We start from the raw sequence: 12,431 nt of genomic DNA, 5'->3' as shown, positions 1-12,431 counted from the left end.
CAAATCCTAGAACAGCCAGGACACTCTGAATTAAGTGGATTCCCAAGTGACACAAGCCAACATGAAACACAGCGAAGAGCCCTTCAAGACTGTTAGAAGCCTCGTAAATATAGCTGAGGGTGAGTGCACACACACGACTTGTCAACTCACTTCTCTGGAGAGGCTGAGAGAGACCAAGCAGAAGGTCAGGAGACTCTGTCCAAACATCTTGACTGATGGGATATGCAGTGCTTGCCTTTATACTTGTGTTTTATTTCTTTTAACTGAACAAACCTGTTTGTTTGAGTGTCCTGCCCATCTCGAGATAAAACGCTTGCTCAACGACGGCATGATTTTGTCTTGGACTGAAAAAATCTTTTGTTTATAAATGTTTATCAAGCAAATCTTGGGAAATGCTCAAATTAAGCAAGTGTTTTTCTAAATTTAGTTCCAAATACACTATAATAGACCGAAATCTTTTCGTTTTATACATTGTAAATAAAAAAATGAAATATACCAGTAAAGCAAATTTGACTTTGGTGCGAAATGTTCGCAAAATAAGGTTATTAAAAATTCTTATTTTGAAAACTCCACTCAGGCTCCATCAGAGGCACCTAAAATGTACCTCTTCAATCCGCTGCCTCTCAGCAGTTAAAGCAACTTCAAACAAGTCCTTTGAAACTACTGGCGCTGAACATTCAAAGGTTTATACATTTCTACCTTGTAAAGCCTTAAATCTCTGCTGCACCTTGAGAGCTGGAGATTGTAGCTTCTGATGAGTGCTGTTAGTTTTATTTATTTATTTCCTTTCTTTCCAAGAGCACTCTGGCGATAAATAACTTAAGGAAAACATGTTTGTCATTTCGCTGGAGCGAAGCTGTGAGCCGAAGTCACCTTTATTTCCCTTTCACAACGCCAGGCCTGCCAGTTTTGGCTGTGTACGTATTTGTGTGTGTGTGTGTATGACTGCTATTTATTTATGCCATCAAGTATCCCATTATGAGGTTCGCTGGCAAATATTGCCGTCAATTTGCATACAGTTTAACAATCTGAAGCGCGACCCCACGGCTCCATGGCCGCTATCTCACAGCGCAGCCAGTCTGCAACTTTCAATGCTGTAAATAATCAAAATATGAGTAAATAAAGCTGGAGGTGCACCTTCAAACACATCTCTTTAGTCACAGTGTGCAGGATGCTGGGTTCAGGCATGTGGTGTAAAAAATACAAACACACGGGGTAGATGATGAAAACGGCAGAGAGAGAGAGAGAAACTCAAGGCCCCATGGCATAACTTGCGTCAGGGCTTTGAATTCATCACTTGACGTGAGCTTCACGTGTCGCTTTGACCTCGACATGAAAAGCGTCGCAGATAGTGACGTGGCAGACTGATTTCATGGGGTTGCTAGGTTGCAGGAATGCAGCAAGTGAAAACATGCATTTGAGATCGGAGGGGGAAAAATCCTGATGACTGATGATCACAGAACACAAAAAGCAAAGAAAACTAAAGAGAAACATATTGTATTAATACAAACATACTGTATTAATACAAACTATTAATAAAAAATATGTTGATTATGGAAAATGAAACTCAAGTAAAAAAAAAATAAGCGAATGAAAATGAATGCAACATCTCTATAGTTTTAATTAAAATTTATAAATGTATTGTTTTGTTTTGCTGGATAAATCATGCAAGGAATCATGCTGGTCTTCACAGTACAGGTTTAATGTGCAAGTGCGATTGCATGTTCCAGATTAAATGAAGACCACTCCACATGACACAAATGTGACAAGAAAGAAAACATGTTTTTCCTTTCATGATACATGCGTTCACTGTAGCTCGCAGTGTGACAACATCTCAATGCTCCCTTTTCACTCTCATTCGAATAAATGGCTTTGTGATAAGTGAAACGCATGGGGTTGTGAAGGGACAGAGGTGTTCAAGATGCATGTCGGGGTGAGAAAGGGGTAATGCACTGTTGTCTGATAAATGCATCAGGAGAGCCAAACTGCACACAAACTGCACTCGGTGTTCCCCCATCCACTCAGCTATCTCAGGAAGTGCTCAAAGCAGTTTATCTTGTCATATCTGCTTGTCATATATTATACCACATTGGAGCAGGGACATACATTTTGGACTGATTCAAAGTAGCAGTTGAGGATAGCTTATTTCTCCAAGCGTATAACTAGAAAGCAGATACAAGTACTGAAGACAGATAGTTTACCCTCATGTCATTTCAAACCTGGATAACTTTCATTCCTATGCAGAACACAAAAGAAGATATTTTGAAGAACGTTGGCAACCGAATACCACTGGTCCCCATTGACTTTCATTGTACGGACACAAAATCACTGAGACATTCCTCAAAATATATATTTTTGTTCATCAGGAGAAAGAGTCATATACAAGTTTTTAATGACATGAGGGTGATTAAATGTCAGAATTCTATTTTTGCATGCACCATCCCTTTGAAAAATGTGACTGCATTGGATCATATCGAAAATAAATTATACAAGATGTATTCTTAGGTTGTTTTTAACCAGCTGAACCACTACCAGTTGAATAACTATTTAAACTCAAATGGATACCTGAACAAGTTTCAATCTGGTTTCCGGCTGCATCCCAGCACAGAGATAATGAAGATAATAAGTGATCTTCACCTAAATTCGGACAAAATTTCAGTGATGGTAGTGAGAGATCTCAGTGCTGCTGTTGATCATAACATACTTCTAGACTAAACTTGGTCGGTCTTTCTGGGACTTAGATGAGAGAGATTATTATGTGAGTATAGGAGAGCATAAGTCCAAGAGGACGTCAACAACATGCGGAGTCCCACAAGCCTCAATTCTTGCGCCACTCGTGTTCAGCATATGTGCTCCCACTGAGTCAAAATAATGAAAACTAACCAAATTGCATATCACAGCTATAAAGATGACACCCAGATTTACCTATAGCCTTATGGCAACACGACTACAGCCCTATTGACTCCCTCTGGCAATGCATTGATGAAATTAACAGTTGGATATGCCAAAACTTTCTTCAGTTAAACAAGGAGAAAACTGAAGTCATTGCATTTGGAAACAAAATGAAGTTCTCAAGATGAATGCATACCTTGACTCTAGGGGTCAAACAAGTCAAGCATCTTGGTGTGATTCTGGAGTCAGACCTTAGTTTCGGTAGTCATGTTAAAGTGCTAACTAAATCAGCATACTTCTATCTCAGAAACATTGCAAGAATTAGATGTTTTGTTTCCAGTCAAGACTTGGAGAAACTTGTTCATTCCTTTATAACCAAGAGGGTGGATTATTGCACTGGTCTTCATAAATCACTTAAAGGCCTAGGAGCGAAATACATTGAAGAAATGCTCACTGAATATAAACCCAACAGACCTCTTAGATCATTAGGAACAAGTCAGTTAGATATACCAAGGGTTCAATCTAAACAAGGGGAATCCGCTTTTAGCTTCTATGCCACCTGTAGCTGTCAAAAGCTTCCAGAAGTGCTAAGACATTATCAACATTTAAATCAAGACTCAAAACTCATCTGTTTAGCTGTGCATTTACTGAATGAGCATTGTGCTTTGTCCGAATCGAACTGACTGCACTGTATTTCATGTATAATCGTTTTATTCTCAACTCTTTACATTCGAAAAAATATTTAATTTTAAAGGTTTTTAAATTCTTTATTTTTTTTGCTGTGATTATTTTTGTATGATTATTTGAATTGTAAAAGAAAAGCAATTAAAAATAACCATTGTGAACTAAATGTGCTATATAGATTAACTTACTTTGCCTAAGCACTAACTTCAGCATTTTAGTCAATTTTATTTTTATTGACCAATGCGATATTCATATTTTTCATGTAGCTTGTGTTTCCAAATATTTTTTGGCACGACGCCTTCAATAGTTGAACTGCTAAAAGCTATGGCCTGACCCAAGGCTGTGCAGCAAGCTTGTTGTTTCTCATTAGAAAGGTCAAGACCTTCCATCTCACTTCCTTTAAATGCTGACGAATACTTCCTAAAGGCCATAAATGCATTTGCACAGATGCACACACGATCATGAAATATGTATGTGCGCCCACAAACCCAAAGAATCTGCATGAGTCACAGAATGGCATTGTAATTACTATTGTGCTGTAGGATATGCAAAACGCAGCTTCTGACAGATTCAGTAAACACTGATGCAAAGATTTCCGCTGGCTTGTTTTGCTATCGTTTTCAGCAGAGTCGTGATTCATTTTTCATGTTTGGTATTCAAGGTGTGCAGGATAAAAAGCTTTGCACGTTTTCTTCAGTGTTTCTTGGTCCAGCACCCCGTCGCATTGGATGCGCATAATTTACTGCAGTCGCATTTACTCTTGGACTTTGAAGGATAAGCAACAAGAATACATTCACAGAAAACGTATTAGCCTTGCCTTTCCAGAGGTAACACTTAAATCATTGTTTCACCAGCCGAGCAGTTGAATATTACAGACAGAGTCCATTAGATTTAAATTTACACTCTCCAATAATTGCTTTTAGGCAGGATATTACAAGATATTGGAATGGGCCACACTGAGATAATGTTCATCCTAGACACACACACAAGGAGAAATCCCATCCCACCCACTCAGGTCTCCTGAAAGATATGTTGTAAAACGGAATATAAAGCTTTAAAACTGATTCCGTAGCATGACAACTCTTCAGTTGGAAACTATGCTAATGTCACTTCCCACAGAGAAGCCTGCCTTTAAATTGTCGATTCGAATCCGCTGCACATATTGTCAAGTAATCCATCTGTAATCCCATATGAACCTCTGTTATCCGTATGCGCACACAGTTTGATTAAATGTCTTTACATGTAGGAGTACATCGTGACATCTTTTTCAAATTCTGTTGACAGAAAACATCTTTCAGACGCACATCATGAGCGTTCACCATACTGTACATGCTGTAACATGGGTGCATGTGTGTGTGTGTGTGTGAAGCTTTAGTCGGTAAAGGATCTAATTAAACGAGATGTTTACTGCATTTCAAAGTTAAGACAAGTCCCAGTATGACCTTGCTCTCGTCTAGAAACTGGTGTTTATAAAAACACGGCTGACCCGCTAACCTGTGCAAGCTGTCGGGAGCGTTATACTACAGAATATCTAAATCGGTTACAATGTAAGTCTATCGCCTGAGATCTAATGAATTATATATTTCAGGCCCCTACCGCAGATTCTAATTTAGTACCCTAGCTGGCAAAGACAATGACCATTATAATTACTATTTATACACATCAGACCAAAGAGAACACGTGTATGCAATGACTCACTCATCTGAATACCACAGGTGTGGTGTCACCTCAACAAAACTTGAAAGAAATTGAGAACATTTTCTATAAATAATATGATTTTATTTTATTGCATGATTAAACAATATAATTCTATCATTAAATGGTTTGGATATTGAAGCTAAAAAGTAAAAGCATATTATCAGATGCAAATGGATAAGTTTGACAAACGCACAGCAGACTAGAGACAAAACAGAGTGTCACCACCACAGTGTGAAGACGCAGATGCATTCAGACTATTTACACTTTTCCCCACACAATGGGCATCCTAAATATATACTTGACCCAAGTGGATATTGAAATGCATAGAAAACAAGCGAGTGTGCCCAGAGAGAGGTCTCCTTCCGTGTAGTGGGTACTCAGGAAAAAGATGCCATACATTATGCATGCCTACAACCGAACAGATCATCTAGAGTGATTCGACGCACATCTGTGAGACTAGTCATCTGGAGCATCGCCAGTTGAGACCATTGACTTTGAATCGCATTACGGACAAACGCTCCTCTTCTTATTTTTCATCAACAGTCTAGCAAAACTGAGATCTGAGTCTAAGTGGATGATTTTAGCATTACTTCAGAAGTTGCCTACTTACTATAATAATAAAAAACCTATCTGAACACAAACATCGACAAAAATAATTTTCTTTCACATTTTTATGACTTCAGCAAAACCTTTTAAGCGGAGGAAAATGACTGGATTCAGCAGATACTTTTCACTTGCATTGGTCTGTTTCTGAATTTTCACAGCATTACATGGGGACACATAAAAGCTAAGCTTAAACTCTCCTCTGGCCTGTGATTTATACAAACCCTATATAAACCATGATATTGCTTATAGACCGGGTAGCCTTCACTCTGAGCTCACCTCTGCCTCTCTTAACATCATCTGCTGTCGTTTTACAAATCTATGATTGAGTGTACCTTTGGCAAATGATGCTGCAGTTCCCCACGGCGATCAATGGCATCAAAACGACCACCTGTCATTGTCCATTAAAACATCTAATGCAGGTGCTGGACATTAATATAAACTGGGGAAAAGTCCTATGAATAGTGGCTTCCTTCCGTTCCATTAAAATGTGTAGCACTGAAGAGGGTAAATACTGTGCTTGCCACATTCATCTACTTACCCGAGCATCTTGATCTTTTTCATACAGTGTGTACTTTTTTAAAAGCAACCCAACCCAAGACGAGACCATAAAGGGAAAGTTCACCTAAAATTTGTTTTATTTCATGATTTTCTCATGAATTCTTTCTTCTCCAGAACACAAAAGAAGATATTTTGGTAACCAAACTACACTGGCTTCCACTGACCTCCACTGTATGGACACAACATCTTTTATTTTCTACAGAAAAAAACAAGAAGGTGAATAAATGATTAGAGATTGTGTTATTTTGTGTTATATTTATTATAAATCATAGACAAAGAGTGGCTACTAGCCTAAAGAGGCAAACAGTTTTGCATTTTTATAGTCACATCTTCGTTATATACTTTGTCATTCCATAGCAGTGTTGAGGAGTTTACCAATATTAATAATGTGGGGAAAAAAGAATGAGAGAGCGACCCTTGACCTTTGACTTATTGTGTGTGTATAAATAAATAAAAACATGTGTAAACTAAAAAATAATGATATGATATGAAATTAAAAAGAAAGTTTTTTTACTGTGCATTCCAATCATGAAACAAACTGCAGTTGGGTTGTTTTAAATAAGTAATAATAACCAGAAACATACAGCTAACACATTTAAACACTGAAAACACTGATTTTTGACTGTAAAAAAAACTGCATAATTAATTATGTAACACCCTGATGGCCCATTAGCTTGCTAGCATACACCAAAGTGTGTACACGCACTACAAACGGTTTCCTCTCTTGTGGACAGGTGAATTATTCTGGACACTATAATATAAAATTCTAGCAACGCTTTCATTGGTGTTATGGCCACTAAAAGGCCCATGAAAATCAACAAGCTAACTGACACCAGTTAAACCCACACTGTCTGTCGGTGTGTGGTTAATATTTAATCCACTCGTTGTCACTGTCAATTTTTCTCATTTTATTTAATCAGAAACCGGAGGGCAGAGAATGCAGAGCCTCATGAATTAATTCCAAAAGGCTTTTCATTTAGAGCGTCTGATTATTTCATTATGATGAGTCATTTGTGTCATTCATGTTCTGGCTGGGCAGAATGAATTATGAACTGAGAAGGCCAAGGTTACAGAAAACAGACCCAGCCTCTCGTGCGAGTGCCGGGCCAGAGACTAGCCGTGTGAAGCGGAGCGTGAATGAAACAAAGACTAGCGCTCTCCTCCTGCTGATCTGGACTCCTCAATCCTTTCAGAGGGAGGTGCAGATGTAACATCAAAAGTTGCCTCAAGTCATTCAGACTCTATACGCGCTCACTTTTGAGTGAATGCTGCTATAATTGCCTAGATGATTGACAGATAAATTATCTATCCAGAAAGGCCAGCTGTCACTGACCATTTCCAATCTTCCTGGATGGTGTTTGGATCTAATTCACTTAGTCACACAGTGCTGATGTGACAGAATTTATCAAGAGCAAGTTTATGCCAATGGTGTACACTTTCTACTAAAATAAAGTACAGTGAATAATTCATGGTTTATGAAAACATATATATCTGAGGTCTAAACTTATGATGCGGTAAGACTGCCTGAAAATGTGAGATTGCAAATTGATACAATGAACAAATAACCTAGTCATTAAAATAATACAAATCTTGCATATTAGATTTTTCTAAGCCGCACATTCTTAACACTTTTTCAACTTTCATGTGGTAGCCAACTGGGATGCTTTTCACTCCTGGAGTTGACTCCTTTATTTTTGTAATGCGTTTAAAACAGAATACCAGCAAATGTAAAGAAATGCATACTTAGACACAACCAGTGTCTGTAACCGGTCAAATGTAAAAAAAATTGTTGTTTGACACAGATTACCTGTCGATGGGTCAAGGATTGAGACGTTTGGTAACCCTCTGCTAATAAGGACAAACATTCAAGTAAACATGGGGAAAATCTTATTTTGACTTATTTATATAGGCTACAATTATACAACACACTTTCTATATTTTGTTTTTGAACTCATTAAAAGCTACAAAGTTGTTACTTTTTCCATTTATTGGAGTTTTCGATCAAGAATCAAAATGTAATTAATCTTGCAAGAGACAATAGCAACCGCATGTCGAGAACAATAAAGACAAATATATAGCACCAAAGTGCAATTCAGCGCAAGATGTTTGGTACATGTATGACTTGAACAGCTATTTTCAAATATCTTCATCATTTTATAAAAAATATATACCTTTACAATCTGATATCTGATATAGAAAAGGTTCAGCAAACAGCGGTTTTGAACCTACGACGACATGAAGTAGGTAACATATGCTGTACGCTCTACGCCACTGGAGGAGTCGTCTTTCTTGTTCCTTTCTTACATTTTGTCTATTCCAATCTGAAACTGATGGGCGGAGTTTATATAAAACCTCTGCTTACAAAGCTGGCTACTTGCACAGTAAATAGACACTCCGCATTTTTTATTTCTTCCAACAAGTGGTGGGGACAAAATTGAGTTTGAAAACTGCAAACTTCATATAAGCTCTTTCCATCAATGTGAATCTCTCACTTCCTCTAACGCAAGGGGAACCGTACTGCCACAGACCATTCTTACATGTGTTTATTATGCTACACAGACTATGACTCATTCGCACACCTCAAACACCATTTAACCCTAACAGCGCTTCACTAAACTCAAAGCGTCGAGAACCTAGCAATTACCACACCAATATACCAAATCCACACACCGGCACTTGTCTGTTTCTTGAAGATGCATTTGAATTTAAGATGGTGTGGAGTAAGTTGAAGGATGTGTTATGTTGCTAGCAAAGTGAAAGTGTAAGTGACTCCCCTGACTGCAATTACTGTACCTCCTGGTCTATGTAACTTGTTATATAGACATATAGCATGGATTAAGACATGGATACATTGGAAATGGCAGAAATGTAATTAACATTTTAAAATGCTGCAAAATAACTGAATGACAGCTCTAAGTGTATCTTAGAAAAGTGAACTGTACAAAGGTATAATCTACAGTAAATCTGAATGTCAAATATAACTTCAGAGAATCTGCATATGTACCCTGCCTATGAAACCGAGACTTAATTCAGAAAGGCTGATTAATGTTGTCATAGCCATAAAATTACAAAAAGTTAATGTGTGTATCTTGCTGTAAATGATTTTATCATTGCTGTCCTTCCAAAACCTCAGATGTCCAAGTTCATGTTTTTCAGAAAATGGAAAAAACACAGTACTTGAGATTAAATACTGTGTTGTCGTAGTTGATAAGCACTTTTCAATACTTTCTTTCAGTTAGATATTTACAAAACCCTGTGACAAACATAAAAGGTGACTAACAATAATGATTTATTACAAAAAATAAAACACTACATATGGTGGCTTGCTAGACGCTAGACAGTACTTCCGTCATGTACTTGTCACGCAGTTTCTACGTCAGTAAAGGCGGTAACGAAGGGTAAAGCAGATATGACCGCATTGACCGCAGACTGCACAGCCCCATGTTACTGTTTGAATGCCGATTTTCTCACGATTTACAAGTAGTTGGAAACATTTGAGATATTGTAAGTGTTCAGATAAACAAAATATATACCACTGGTCTAGTAGTTTTTGGATATTTTACTGCAAAATTGTTACACACTGCACCTTTGAATAATGATTTTCATTATTTTGCACAAAAAAATCCAAGAAGCTACCATCCCAAACAATTACAAACATGATTGAGATGGTCTTACTCAGTCAATATTAAAGATCAAGGTTATATTTTCACAGAATGCTCTTTACATTATGTAGAATGATTTTGTGTAGAAAACAGTACAGCACAAAACGTTACCTGGGTTTTCACAGGCAAGGTCATACGCTTTATGTTTATTAAATATAGAGCATGTGGATCTTTCAATATTAAACTTTAATTTAAAAATGCACTAAGTTGAAAGGATTTTATTAACATGCATCCCTGTTCACAGTCAGTCTGGCTAAAGGAAAGAAAAAAGCTTTTCCAGACAAAAAAGAACAAAACAATTTGTGGAGTTTAACTTAAAGCACTGACGAATTGAAATCGACCCACCCACCTAAAAACCTTTATCGAAAGCAGGGCAGAATAACTAATTACGTCTCAAATTTTCCCTCTGTGCAACTTTTCGTGCCGCACCGCCCACTTTCTGATTAGACCAAACAAAGACGTAAAAGCTAAGATTGGCTGAGAGTCATATAAGGTAAAGAGCAGCAGCAACACCCCCCCAACACCTCCTCACTTCTCTAGATTAGGTCAGTGGGGAGGCGGGGCAGGCTGAGCGGGTCAGTAATAATTAAGAATCCAGGCAGACGAGGAGTCCGGCCTCTCTCGGGCTGTCTAAATGGGCTAGACTAATGAAAGCAGAAATATAAGTTGAGGATGGAAATGAACAATCTTTTGCATGGGCTGCATGGGACCCCCAGTGAGATTATAGAAAGAGCGTGAATGAGATTTCCCCCCTCCCTGGACATCTTTACACAACCGCCCACCTTCCTCTCCTTTCCCATCACTGAATTATCTTATAGCTGTGTAACAGTATCCACTTGAAACAGATCTCCACCAATTATACAAGAAACACAGTTCTGACAAGAGAGATGACTGAAGTGGAACTGCATGGCCACTGGTTTGTGAAAAGTAAAACTTTAAACCAATGGCAGGGAACCTGCATGGACCCATGGCGATGGAGCCCACCAAAGGGGTGGGCTTATGGCTATATAAGCAGAAACACCTCCTCAGTGATCTCAGGGTACTTCAAGTGAAGCGACGACCATGCAGCCTGTAAGCATGGCAAGGAATTCCCCTGAGATACTCGTTCCCGTATCTCAGGGGAACCGAGGTTACGTAAGTAACAGAGTACATTCCCTATTGACACTTCACTCTTACTGCGTAGCAGGACACAATGGGGGAACCACTGCAATCCATTCGTGCTACAAGAGGAACAAAAACTCAATATTATCCCAGAACTAGGTTTGGGGGCAAGCATGTGCAAGGGAAGAGGTGGCCCAGTCGTTATCGTCCCGGTGACTGTGTACCTAGTGCTGGCACGGTTGGAGCAACCATAGGCCGGCAACCTAGTGTAAGTCTGTAAAGCAGAGAGACTATCCGGTAAATGTGGACAGCGAAGCCCAATACGCTATAGACGCACTGGTCCAGACGCTGGATCAAGCCCAGGACAAGGTGATATCTCTAGTAGAGTGGGCTTAGAAGGCCCAAGGAAGAATATGCTAGCGTGATAGCCTCAATTATCCATTTAGAAAGTCTCTGCTTCGTGACCAGGGACCCTCTGGTGTGGTCACCTAAGCAAACAAAAAGGTGTTCTGAGCGCCTGAAGGGGGGCGGAACGCTCAATGTAAAAGTTCAGTGCTCTGACGGGGCAGAGCAGGTTTAACTCCGCGTCCTGCTCGGAAGAGGGGAGCGCAGAAAGCGTCTCTATCTGTGCCGTAAATGGGGTAGAGAGCACATTCAGTACGTAGCCATGTATCGGTTTGAGGACCACCCTAGAGTTGTCAGGCCCAAATTCAGGCAGGGCTCACTGAGAGCACCTGTAAATTGCCCATGTGGTTAACCGATGCCAGTGCTGGCAGTAGAGCGGTTTTTAGTGTCAGGGAACGAAGGTCCACAAGCTTTAAGGGAGAGCTCTTCAGAGCTCTGAACGTCGTGGGAAGATCCCATACAGGTATAGTAGAGGGGTCGAGGAGTGCAGAGCCGCCTGGACCCCTTTAAGAAGGAACAACGAGGTTGTTCTTGCCCACCGTTTGGCTTGCTATAGGGGTGTGGGAAGTCGAAAATGGCTGCAACATGGACCTTGATTGTGGAAGGCGAACAACCCTTTTCAAACAGTTCCTGCAGGAAGGACAGTATCAATGATACGTCACAAGATTCCGTGTCTGTGCCGCGGGCTTCACACCAGGCGGAAAAGACAGACCACTTAAGGTTATAGAGTCGTCTCGTGGAAGGCGCTCTAGCTTGAGAGATAGTATTCATGACACTCTCCAGGAGGACCGTAGGCTTCCATCGAGAGGCCCGAGGTGCAGAGCC

At 39.5% G+C, this 12,431-nt stretch overlaps 1 protein-coding gene across 4 annotated transcripts in view; it reads right to left on the bottom strand.

The window, feature by feature from the left end:
- grid2 (glutamate receptor, ionotropic, delta 2) overlaps window positions 1–12,431 on the bottom strand; it is a 319,512-nt gene that overhangs the window by 46,460 nt on the left and 260,621 nt on the right. The gene's annotated exons all lie outside the window — the stretch shown is intronic.

This window comes from Triplophysa dalaica, chromosome 18 (genome assembly GCF_015846415.1).
Source record: "Triplophysa dalaica isolate WHDGS20190420 chromosome 18, ASM1584641v1, whole genome shotgun sequence".
In the NCBI taxonomy this organism is placed as follows: Eukaryota; Metazoa; Chordata; class Actinopteri; order Cypriniformes; family Nemacheilidae; genus Triplophysa; species Triplophysa dalaica.
The sequence above is the reverse complement of the archived record's forward strand: the minus strand, read 5'-3'. Positions and strand labels throughout refer to the sequence as shown.